Raw genomic sequence first — 12,633 nt, forward strand, 5'->3', positions numbered from 1 at the left:
AATGAAAACAGTAACTGGAAAAGATAAATCCATTCCTATGTGTATTGCAGCATTATTTGCAAGAGCCAAGATATGAAGTAACCTAAGTGGCCATTAATACATGAATTCAGAAGGAAAATGTGGTATATATATACAATGGAACCATAAAAAGGATGAGATCATGACATTTGAGACAACATGGATGGACCTAGAGGGTATTATGCTAAGTGAAATAAGTCAGACTGAGAAAGACAAATACCATATGATTCCACTCATAAAATGAAATCTAAAAAAAAAAAAAAAAAAAGGCAGAATCAGAACTATAAATACAGAGATCAAATTGATGGTTGCCAGAGGAGAGAGGTGGGGATTTTGGGGAAAATGGGTGACAGGGAGAGGGAGCTACAGGGCCCCAATTGTGGAATGAGTAAGTCACAAGAATAAAGAACAGAGCATAAGGAATACAGTCAATGATATTGTAATAGCGATGTAATGGGACAAATGGTAATTATACTTGTAAACATAGCATAATGTACAAACTTGTTAAATCACTAAGTTATATACCTGAGACTAAAGTAACATCTGCAAAAAACAAAACAAAATAAAAAGATGTGTCTTAAGTGTCACTACCTTTGTAAATCTTTTCTGACCCATTAGCCAGACTACATTACATGCCAAAGAACACTTTGAGCACATTTATCTCAACTGCTAACACACAAGAAAAATCAGATTTCCTCTTCTTTCTTCTCCTTCTGGTTTTGAGCATGGTGAGGACAAGGCTAAACTTCTTACTTATCATTCAATTGTCAGCACCTAGAACTCAGTTTCAACTGTAGAAGATATTAAAATCTGGTTCCCAGCTAGAAGCAGCTTCTCGGCTCCTTCTGGAACCTCTGTCAGGTTCAGCCTACTCACCTCCACTCCAGCCTCCACTCCGGCCTCCACCATGTCCATCAGGGTGACCCAGAAGTCCTACAAGATGTCCACCTCCGGAGCCCGGGCCTTCAGCAGCTGCTCCTACACGAGCGGGCCTGGCTCCCGCATCAGGTCCTCCGTCTTCTCCCAGGTGGGCGGCAGGAGCAGCATGAGTGTGGTCGGGGGCTATGGTGGCAGGGCCAGGGGTGTGGGGGGCATCACGGCTGTCTCAGTGAACCAGAGCCTGCTGAGCCCCCTTAAGCTGGAGGTGGACCCCAACATCCAAGCTGTGTGCACCCAAGAGAAGGAGCAGGTCAAGACCCTCAACAACAAATTTGCCTCCTTCATCGACAAGGTGAGGCACCTGGAGCAGCAGAACAAAATTCTGGAGACCAAGTGGAGCCTCCTACAGTGGCAAAAAACCACTCAGAGCAACATAGACAACATGTTCGAGAGCTACATCAGCAACCTCTGGTGGCAGCTGGACACCCTGGGCCAGGAGAAGCTGAAGCTGGAGGTGGAGCTTGGCAACATGCAGGGGCTGGTGGAGGACTTCAAGAATAAATATGAGGAGGAGATCAAAGGGCGTGCAGACATGGAGAATGAATTTGTCCTCATCAAGAAGGATGTGGAGGAAGCTTACATGAACAAGGTAGAGCTGGAGTCCCGCCTGGAAGGGCTGACCGACGAGATCAGCTTCTTAAGGCAGCTGTATGAAGATGAGATCCGTGAGCTGCAGTCCCAGATCTCGGACACATCTGTGGCGCTGTCCCTGGACAACAGCCGCTCCCTGGACCTGGACAGTATCATAGCCGAGGTCAAGGCCCAGTACCTGGACGTCGCCAACCGCAGCCGGGCTGAGGCAGAGACCATGTACCAATCAAGTATGAGGAGCTACAGACACTGGCTGGGAAGCACGGGGATGACCTCCATCGCATGAAGACAGAGATTTCTGAGATGAACCGGAGCATCAGCCGACTCCAGGCTGAGATCGAGGTCCTCAAAAACCAGAGGGCTGCCCTGGAAGTGGCGATTGCTGATGCTGAGCAGAGTGGGGAGCTGGCCATTAAGTATGCCAATGCCAAGGTGTCCGAGCTGGAGGCTGCCCTGCAGCAAGCCAAGCAGGACATGGCCCGACAGCTGCGCGAGTACCAGGAGCTCATGAACGTCAAGCTGGCCCTGGACATCGAGATCGCCACCTACCACAAGCTGCTGGAGGGCGAGGAGAGCCAGCTGGAGCCTGGGATGCAGAACATGAGTATCCATACTAAGACCACCAGTGGCTACTCAGGTGGCCTGAGCTCAGCCTATGGGGGCCTCACAAGCCCTGGCCTCAACTATGGCCTGAGCTCCTTCCAGTCCAGTTTCGGCCCTGCTGGTTCCTTAAGAGGCGGTGGTTCCTCCAAGTCTGTGGTCGTGAAGAAGATCGAGACCCGTGATGGGAAGCTGGTGTCCGAGTCTTCTGATGTCCTGTCCAAGTGAACAACCACGGTGGTCCCTCCTAGCTTCCCCACTCTTGTGGCTGCCGTAGAGCCTTTGGAGGGAAAGGAGCTGTGCCGGGAGCATTAGGAACAGGAGAGCGACCTAAGACTCAGCCCCAGTCCTCAGCCTACCCTTGGGGGGAGTCTACTGCCCTGGGTACCCCCTCTTGTCCATGCCCCCAACTAAAATCCAATTCAAGTGTCTTTTCCCAAATAAAGCCTCAGCTGGCTCTGCTAATCCCCCCCAAAAAAAGATATTAAAATCTGAACTAATAAATAAAAGAATAAATTAATGACTTTAATAATAATCTCTATTAAATTGGACATAAAAAAGTTAATGACCAACATTTTATTTCTCAGGTCTGCAGTATACCAAAGCTGGAAAAAATATATGAAGGATATCATGATGGGGATAGTGGTGTATATAAAGTTTATATTATTCAACTTGTTGTTACTTAGAATTATTTAATAAATTGACTGTCTAAAGACTAGAGATAGTTTACTTAATTAAATCTATTTAACGCAGTCACCAGAATAGCAGAACAACAGATGTTTCTTCTTCTTCAAATCTGTGTTTTTTGTTATGTAATAGAGTTTAGATGGATCATATATGTGTAGCTTTGTGTAAGAGGAATAAGGGGAAAGAAACAAGCAGATGCAAAAAATATCTTTTCTATTTTATGATTTGATATTGCTAGCAATTTTTTATAGCCTTCAGTGGTCTAAAATATCATTTAAGGAAGAATAATTAACATTTAAAATATGTGCTTTATTAAGGGAACATTATAAAACATCTACCCTTAAAGGTATAAAATTAGGACCCCCAAGTAGCTCACCATTTTTGATAGTATGCTTCACTGGATGCATTTTTAAAAGATGTTTGCAAGGTAAAATGCAAACATTTTAATGTTAAGGCTAATTTTGTGTGATTTCATTTCACAATATCCCCTTTGTATTTTTACTATATTCATAAGTAATGAACTACTGACTTAATTTGATGTGTTTTCCTGAGAATAATATATTGGGATTCTAGGTTAATCAAGAAATATCAGAGGGAGTTGCTAAAATTTAGCTTGGAAGAGAGGTCCTAGGATGCCCATAATATCTAATAATTTATACTTCTTCAGGCCACATGACTTGAAAAAGACACAAAAATGAAAATTATTCCTTTTGATCCTAATGCTTGATTAGCTGCCCTTGTCACATACCACCCGGTGCCTCAAGTTGCTGGTCAGTCAATGATTGTTAACATGGGTGCAATTGGTATGTTCCTATAGTTTGCATTCACTTAATCTTTTCTTTCGGGATTTATTTTTCCAGTTGAAAATGAAATCATATCTAATACTTGCTGTGTAACTCTCCCTAGTGTTCTGCACAAGGTCTCGACCAATAAACCAGATCTGCTACTTTACACTGTTTTCCCTGCTAACTCACACTTTTCAAACCTATTATTTAAAAAAAAAAATCAACGCTGCTGCTCATTTCAGTTTTGGGAACTATGTATTTTGAAGAGAGTGTGGTAACGGTTTAGTTGAAATAAAAATGAATTTTATTTGACAGCACTGAATTCAAATCCATGGCACATAAGCAAGGGCTGAACTGCAATGAGCTTGATCCTGTTATCTACAACATAGGAAATAATATTTTCCTACTCCCCTTTCAGAGTTCTTTTAAAGCTGAAATGAGAAAATAATATGAAAGAGCTTTATGGCAATGTTACATAAGAACACAATATTTTTGATTAATCAATGTAGTAGGGATCCAGGATTTCACCAAGTGGATTTCCCCCTGGATTTAAACATGTCTGAACCTAACAGGAACACTGGTGAATCCAGATGAAGCAGAGGATCCTGGGTATACCTTTCCCATGAAAACTCTTGGCCAAAACTTTTCCAAATGGAAGAAAATAGTAAAGCATATATAAATTCAAGGAAAAAAACAAAAAAAGGCCAGGGGCAAAGCAGTGGTTCAAAACACACAACTTCACCTGCCAAAGAGATTGACCTCTGCTGAACTTTGAATCCTACGGGTAGAAAGGTGACCAATAAAACAGTCAGTAAAGCAGAAGATGCTTTTTCCTGAACTATTGTAAGATATTAAGAAGAAGAAGCTCTCATAACCTTCACAACAAAAGCTTCGAGGACAATAGGTGGTAAATCCTAAGGCAAGGGACAACAGCAGTGGGCATCGGTGGGAGGACCTGCAGGAGCAATCAAGTGTCAATGAGCACACGTTAAACAGAAAGCAACAGTCAAGCCCTGTTCACTTACTGCAGAGAATGCAGGCAAGAGGCCCAGAGAAGAGTGCTGATCCTCAGTGTTCCATTGTTCTCTGTGGAACAGCACCTGATGGGAGCAGTTTGCAGGTAGCGTAGACGAGGATCATCTCATTGTCAGGGAGTCCCCCAACTCCCTGCTGTTTTTGGGTGGGGGGACCCAGGAGGAAGAAGAGAGGAAGAACTGCGGGTAGAAAAGGACTCCATCAGTGGGGCCTCAGCCAAGTCTCCCAGTAAGGAGGTCCCCAATAAAGATCCCCAATAAGATGACCCCCCCCCCCAGGGACAGCTGGGTGGCTCAGTTGGTTAGGCATCCAGCTGCTGATTTTGGCTCAGATCATGATCTCAGGGTCGTGGGATTGGGCCCCACATTGGCTGCACACCCAGTGCAGTCTGCTGGAGATTCTCTCTCTCCCTTTCTCCTCTTGCCCCTCCCCCCATCCATGCTCTATAAATAAATAAATAAATAAATAAATAAATAAATAAATAAATCAAATCTATTAAAAGGTAAGATGATCCCCTCAAATAAGGAGGCCTCCTGATAAGGGGGTGCCTGGACTTGGAATGCAGATATGCATCCCTGGAGCAGGTCCAGGGAGGCCTGAGTCCTTAAAGGCAAGTCCCTCAGACAACTGTGATGTACCGAGTTTTTACATTGAGGCTGCAGTGAGGACATTACCCTCTTTCCATGAAGCCTGCCTGGCAAAGCCTGGAGGCAACCTTCTCACTAATTTGACGTGAAGAGGCCCTGGGCATCAGCCCCCTCGGGAAAGATATGGCCTTTGGACGATGGGTGTTGGCAGGATCAGCAGTGCTCTGGCAGATGTCTGTGTTGGTGAATACCTCATGGTGGGCACTAATGTATCTGTGTTGTTGAATACCCACCAGTGGTCACCGGTACTTCTGTGTTAGCGAATACACCATGGTGGACACTGATGCATCTGTATGGGGAATACCCCATCAGTGGGCACTGATGTGTCTGCGCTGGTGAGTAGACCATGGTGGGCGCCGATGATGTGCTTAAAACTTCTGACAGTAGCACTTGTTTGAGTAAGAAATATTATCTGAGAGATCTGGAATCAGGCCACAGGATCAAGATCAATACTTCCAATAGGCATATACAGACTTTCCTGGGCCCATTGAGAATCATCAAGAATGAATTTAACTGAGGCTGGAATTGAGACAAATATGGTTAAAACAAATAAAATTAATATACTTAATATAGTGCTCACAGTCCTGGAATTGTGGGTCAGAGGAGGATTTATACACCCGCTCTGTGAGTTATGATCTGGGAACGCGGAGGACTTAGCAGATCTCTCTAAGCTTCAGTTTCTGCATTTGAAAGGAAGGGATAATAACAGTATCCACTAGGCTGGGCTGTTGTAAGGTTTTAAATGATACTTCATGTGTTACAGGAGTGAAAAGGAAATCAAGACATTCTCAGAGAAAGGAAAACTAAGAGAATTTATTGCCAACCAACTTACTTTAAAATAACACTTCATGGAAAGTACTTGCCCTTTGTCTGGCATATAATAAAGTCTTAATACATTTCAGATAGTAGAATGTGATCTCATTTTGTAAAAATATATGTAACCTCAGAAAAATGTATTTTTCATAATTATGTGTATTTGTGATTGCTTTTAAAAATCACTGCTTAATTTTTTTAATTCTTTGCAATATATTCCTAAAATTAATTTCCAGCAAGAATAAACATTCTCGGGGCGCCTGGGTGGCTCAGTCGATAAGCGTCTGCCTTAGGCTCAGGTCATGATCCCAGGGGCCTGGGATCGAGCCCCGCATCAGGCTCCCTGCTCCGCGGGAGGCCTGTTTCTCCCTCTCCTACTCCCCCTGCTTGTGTTCCCTCTCTCGCTGTCTCTCTCTCTAATAAATAAATAAAATCTTTAAAAAAAAAAAAAGAATAAACGTTCTCTGTTCTCAATTCCTCAATATTCAATGAAAAGTTTAAAATAGACATTCTCCACTTTCCTGCCAAAGCATATTCTATGATTCCATTAAAATACACTGCATTTTTAATAGTTTTTCCATCCCTCTCTTCAATATTTAATCACCAAAGTCTCATATCAACCAGGTGACAACCATTTATGTAGCATGTGTTCTTTACATGTTTATAGGCTCTAAAGTTGGGGGTGGGGATGGAGAGAAAGAAAAAGAAAATTAAAAGTGGTGAAACCAGCAGGGCAGCTGGGTAGCTCAGTTAGTTAAGCATCCAACTCTTGGTTTCAGCTCAGGTCATGATCTTGGGGTCCTAGGATTGAGCCCCTCTTCAGGCTCTGCGCTCTGCTTGAGATTCTCTCCCTCTCCTTCTGCTGCTCCTCTGCGCTCTCTGTCTCTCTCTCAAATAAATAAATCTTAAAAAAAAAAAAAGTAATGAAGTCAGGCTGCATTTATGTGCTAGCACTCAGCATGGGGGATCGAGCTTTCACTTGACAAATGAGGGCATGTTATTGCAGATGTTACAGTGGGAGTAGATTTTTGTGAAAATAGAAATTTGTAATTGAAAAGGTTAATTTCTTTTAAGACTACGAGGGAATGAAGACCAGAGTGGAGAAAAACCAATCATTTAATAAATATAATTGCATATTCTCCACATACTTTTTACTCATCTAATTAATTGGAAAATAGAATCCTATAACACAGGTTTCCTTTGAAAAAGAATGGAAATCACCTTAAATAAACCTTAGACCAAATTGCATCAAGATGTGAAAAACATAAACAGCATCCGTAAAGAAGTAGATGTGGGAGTATGTAGAGTGTGGATACAAACTGGAGAGATTTTGTTTGTTTTTGGACCGAGGGGGAACAGTGCAAAATACAGAAGATTAAAGCAAATCTGAGGTGGAGTTGTCCTCTGCTCCTTTTCTAGCATAAACCATAATCCTCATTTTGCTCATCTATAAATCAGCACCATAATAATATGTACCTTAAATACTATTTTGATAATTTAATGGTCTAACCAATATAAAGGGTCACCAAGAAGTGGGAGACATCAGTTAATATCACCTTTTCATCCCTCTTAGACATTTCCAATGCAATCACTGGTAGGTTTTCTAGGAAGAGTTTCTCAAGCTTTAATACCTTTCTTTTTGACTCACCTACTCTTCTATTTCCCATATTGTGTTGATCTCTACTAAATGGGTATGCTTATCCTATATATTAATTCCTAAGCATTGAGGCTCATACTAAATTGGACATAGTCAATTTTATTGGGAAGTTCCTCTAGGATGATGAACCTTCGGTTGGATGTAAGATCTGAGCAAGAACTCCTCTACACGATTAGTAAGAAGAGAAACTTCGTCAGAATCCCACTGAAAAGTTTACTTTTTTGTTTCTTTTGCTGTTTCTGTCTTTTCTTTCATTTTATTTATGACTTACAGTATAACTTAAGAGTAAAAATAATGAGTTTTGGAGTCAGAGTTCAATGGTGTATAAGGGCGCACTCAAATTTATGACAGCAGATTTTACTTAGTTCTTTATTCTGCATTGGTCATGGTAAAGGTATTTACAATATGGACATTGGCAAAGGCCTAAAAAAAAAAAATGACCTTTTTTTTTTTTTTTTTGAGAGCTACTTTTTAGTCATTTTGCATCACACCAGTGGGTTAGACAAACTTGTAGTTGAGTCCTGGCCACATACAAACTCAATGAACTTCATCAAATTGCTTATTCCTCTGTGAGTCTCAGTTTCCACATCTGTAGAATTGGTAAAAATAAGAGTTAACCCCTAGGATGATTTTATTAAGTGAGATAAGGTATATAAAGCATGTGATGCATTGCAAATTCTTAAATGTTAGCTATAATCATCATTATTCATATTAAAGTTTCTAAATTCCTTTGCTAAAACTCCTTTAGAAAGGAATTCTAAATTCCTTTGCTAAAATTATCAGATGTATCCTGAGTATAGTCTTCAAGAGCTGCCATTTATAATGACAGCTAATACCAATGTACTGGTCGCCTCTCGTCTGCTTAACCTTGGAATCACCTGGGTTCATAAAAAAACCTAATTTACAGAGGTATGCTTTTGTACCTATACAGATATATTTTTATTTTTTATATTTTTTAGGGCTGAAGCTTATGTGCATTATGCAATCATTCTTTTACTCACAAGTTGAAATCTTCCCTGGCAAAATTACCTCTAAAATGTAATGTAAAAATCCCTGTTGTTTTGTTGGGGTATGGCGCCAGTTTTCGTGACCTCTTATCATCATAAGTACACACACAAAACTCACAGGAACATTTAAAATGCAGACCAAACATTGGCAAACTTTTTCTTGCATGTTTTATTTTTGTTACATTTTGAAAATAAATTCCATGGTAACCTCTGAATTGGATGGTGTTGATTCCTACACACTTCACACATAATTAGTGTCTCTGCAGCATTTGACCCATTTTTCTGGACAATAGAAAAGTTCCTTCTCTCCAATATGATAGGTTCAAGAATTCTATTGGTATGAAAGGTGAGAAAAAAGTAATAAAAGCAGAAATTTTGCTTAGAATCCTATACAAATGAGAACAAGTCTCACTCCAAGGAAATGTGAAATGGCATACAAGAGTAGTTCTTTCTTTTCTATTCTCAGAAGACCCATACACCCTGTAGCAGATGGGAGTATCAAGCTCATTTCCTTAAACATGGAAATGTAACTGAATTATAATACATGGCATTTAAATGGAATATAATGCAAATACATCTGAGCACACGATTTGATAAGCTACATCAGCCCATCAGCCCATAGCTGCATTATATCCGTTACTATGACTTAGCCCTACCCTTCAAAGGAAGGTGAAATATCCCATTAATGTTCCTCTATAATTACGCCACTGGTGGCAGGATGCTTCTCCCTATGACAATCAGCTAAAGTTCTCAAGCATGAGATTTGATTACCATTGTTTTGGTATGGAAAGCTAAAACATAATTGTCATAAAATTATAAGCATCCCTTGTTTAATGTTCAATAGCAATCACATTTTCATATCAAAAGCACCAGAAGGTGCTTTATTGAATATTGACATTAAAGTCACAGCAATATAAAAAAAGTTAAAAATGAAAAAAAAAATCTTCACAGCCATCTTCTGCTTTTCAGAAAATGGGAATTTAGCAGTATGCTTTGATAACTGTATACATATATAATTTGTGTTTTTCTATTTAGGATAGAGAAACTACAAAATAACCCTGCCTCTTATTTCTCACTTCTCTAGTTTCTGCAAAGAGACGAATATTTTGTAGGGTGATTTTGAGGCTATACAACTCTTCAGTATCTACTACATGGTATCTTCTTCAATATGGTTTATTACAGAGTGTATTTCTGCTCTGCTGACTACACTAACAAACAGCTTCTCAATTCAGGAACACAAGAATGATAACAGTTCTGAGAGGGGAGGATCCTTTAGCTTGGGTCTTGAATAATGAAATGTTGCTCAATTACAAACGATAGGGCAGCAGTAGGGTGACGAAGGCAGAAGGTCACCACACGGCATGTCCCAGTGCTCTTACCATCATGCCTCCAACTTCCCCCTAACACTCCCTTGTCTGCATTAAGGACATATGCATATTTGTCTAAAACTTAAGATAGAAACTTCAGAATATATTTCCATCCCCAAATCTTTATGCTTTTCACATTTAATCAGTCACAGCATGCCTCAACTCTACTTCAGAACTGAGTCCCAGTATTTACTTTCCTTGTATGTTCCCAAGCTCACCACCAGCATTCCACTTGTGCTATCTTCTCTTCCCATTTCCCAGCCCAGCGCGCACTTGGCTAAGGGAAATTTCCTCCTAAAACATAACATTGAATCTTTCACCCACCTGTTAAGAAATATCTATGTCCACATTTTCTTTTTTTTTTAAGATTTTATTTATTTATTTGACAGAGAGAGACAGTGAGAGAGAGAACACAAGCAGGGGGAGTGGGAGAGGAAGAAGCAGGCTTCCCGTGGAGCAGGGAGTCTAATGTGGGGCTTGATCCCAGGACCCTGAGATCATGACCTGAGCCAAAGGCAGACGCTTAACCAACTGAGCCGCCCAAGTGCCCCTATGTCCACATTTTCTAAACTATAAAATTGACATTCTTGAATATTGCAAAGTTCTTTATATTCTCATCAAAAGTCACAGTTAAGCCCATTCTCCAAATATAGATAGACTACATCCAATTCCCACACCCATCCTGAAATTCTAATCTCTACAATTTTCTTCACTTTCTTTATCTCTTAAACAGAACTTAATCCAACTTCCCTGAATAGAGATAGCAGTAAGTGTTCCTTCTTCCATGGGGTCATTATTTTCTAATCAAATGGGACTAACCAATCTCTTAATTTTCATGACATTGATTTTATAATCTGTTTTACCTATACAGACTTATAGTATGTTCTAATCTATAAATTACACAGAGTAATCCTAGTCCTTTGGAGAGTTAGCATCTTTTTCTTGTATTCCTTGCAGTGTCCTACACAATATCTTGCTCATAATATGTACCTAAACAGTAAGAAGAAGCAATTGATGAAGAAAAAAAAAAATGTTACCTTACCTGTGATTTAAAAAATAAAATTTCTTTGCGGATTCATTCAAGAAAAGAACCATATATCAATCTATAGAACACTTCGAAAAGTTTAGTTTCTGAATTTCAGCCTTATAATTACCTGAAGATGCCACGATTACCGATTACAGGGTCCTCTTCTCGATTTATTAATTCACTGTCTCAGAGTGGAACCCAGAAAACAGTATTTTAATGTGCTCCTTTGTTGATTCTCATCCACACTAAAGCTGAAGAAACACTCTACTGAGCATATTTCAGAGCTTTATTTTGCATAAGTAATTAAGATATTAGCAGAGACAATGCACCATATAGGATATTATCACTAGCCCATTGACATTCTAATCTACAATCCTTGCATCTGTTCTAATTTGCACATGTGAAATGTGAAGATAATATTGAAGTATGAATGTACTTCAAGTAAGGGGTTTCCAAGACACTTTATTAGGCTACTGAGATAAGCATATTAAAATGCTAGGGAAAGCCAACATATCCTTATATTAAGCATTGGATTTAAAAATAAAGCATCGTTTTGTGAGTTAGATACTGTATATTTTCTTTATTTTTAAAAATTTTATATAAAATGAATTTTCAAACTTCTAGATTTTAATAATTCTGATAAATTAAAACCAAGGAATAAGTTTGACTCTTCTCCATGACACTGTAATCTCCTTTAAATATCTAATGTTGGGAGGATTTTCCACTTTTTCCAATCCTCCATTTGAGTCAAGAGGCATATTTTACCCCCTTACACATGGCCAAGGGAACCAGGTTCTCTCAGGTGAGTGCAGAATGTTTGACTTACAAGTTTCTACCCTACTCCACAGTTCTGCCTTAACATTCACGTGGGTCTTTGAGCTGATCTGGCGGAGTTAATTAAGACAGTTAATTAAGATCATCATGCCACCCTTTCCTTATCAGTATACTCGTGACATGTTCCCTTACCTTAAGTTATCACTTGATGAGGACAACTTGATTCTACGTGAAAGGTGCAGGTAGGGATCTGTGTAGAGTTAGAAGGTTAAAGACCTTAAAAATGTTTAGTTAGTCATTAACCAACGAATTCAAATATCATTAGATTTTTTTCTTCCTCTTCAAATTTCACTGAAAGAGAGTGTTCTCCAGCCCCTGGAAAATGGCCCACAATTATGATTAAATATGTGCATAACTTACCCTCTTTTTCTTTTGACTCTTACATCCAAAGTATGCTCCTGCTGCTCTAAAAAGCCTCCAGTCCTCTTAGTAACCTTCTGGGTTCTTGTTCTATGTGCGTGTGCTCAAGACCCTGTAAGTTCTTAGATACATCTGGCATCGTGGTCCAACGTGACACCAGGTTCAAGTGTGGATTCTTTAGGCTGCTTAGGAAAAAGTTTCTCTCCAAAGATAACAGACATGGGGGAATCAGGAAAGGCCAGGAAACTTGGAATCATACTCCACCT

At 40.0% G+C, this 12,633-nt stretch overlaps 1 pseudogene; it reads left to right on the top strand.

Moving 5' to 3' along the window:
- Window positions 1-837: 837 nt before the first annotated feature.
- LOC118543199 (keratin, type II cytoskeletal 8 pseudogene) lies at window positions 838-2,376 on the top strand (annotated as a pseudogene).
- Window positions 2,377-12,633: the final 10,257 nt, after the last annotated feature.

The sequence above is a fragment of the Halichoerus grypus genome, chromosome 12 (genome assembly GCF_964656455.1).
Source record: "Halichoerus grypus chromosome 12, mHalGry1.hap1.1, whole genome shotgun sequence".
NCBI classification, from domain to species: domain Eukaryota; kingdom Metazoa; phylum Chordata; class Mammalia; order Carnivora; family Phocidae; genus Halichoerus; species Halichoerus grypus.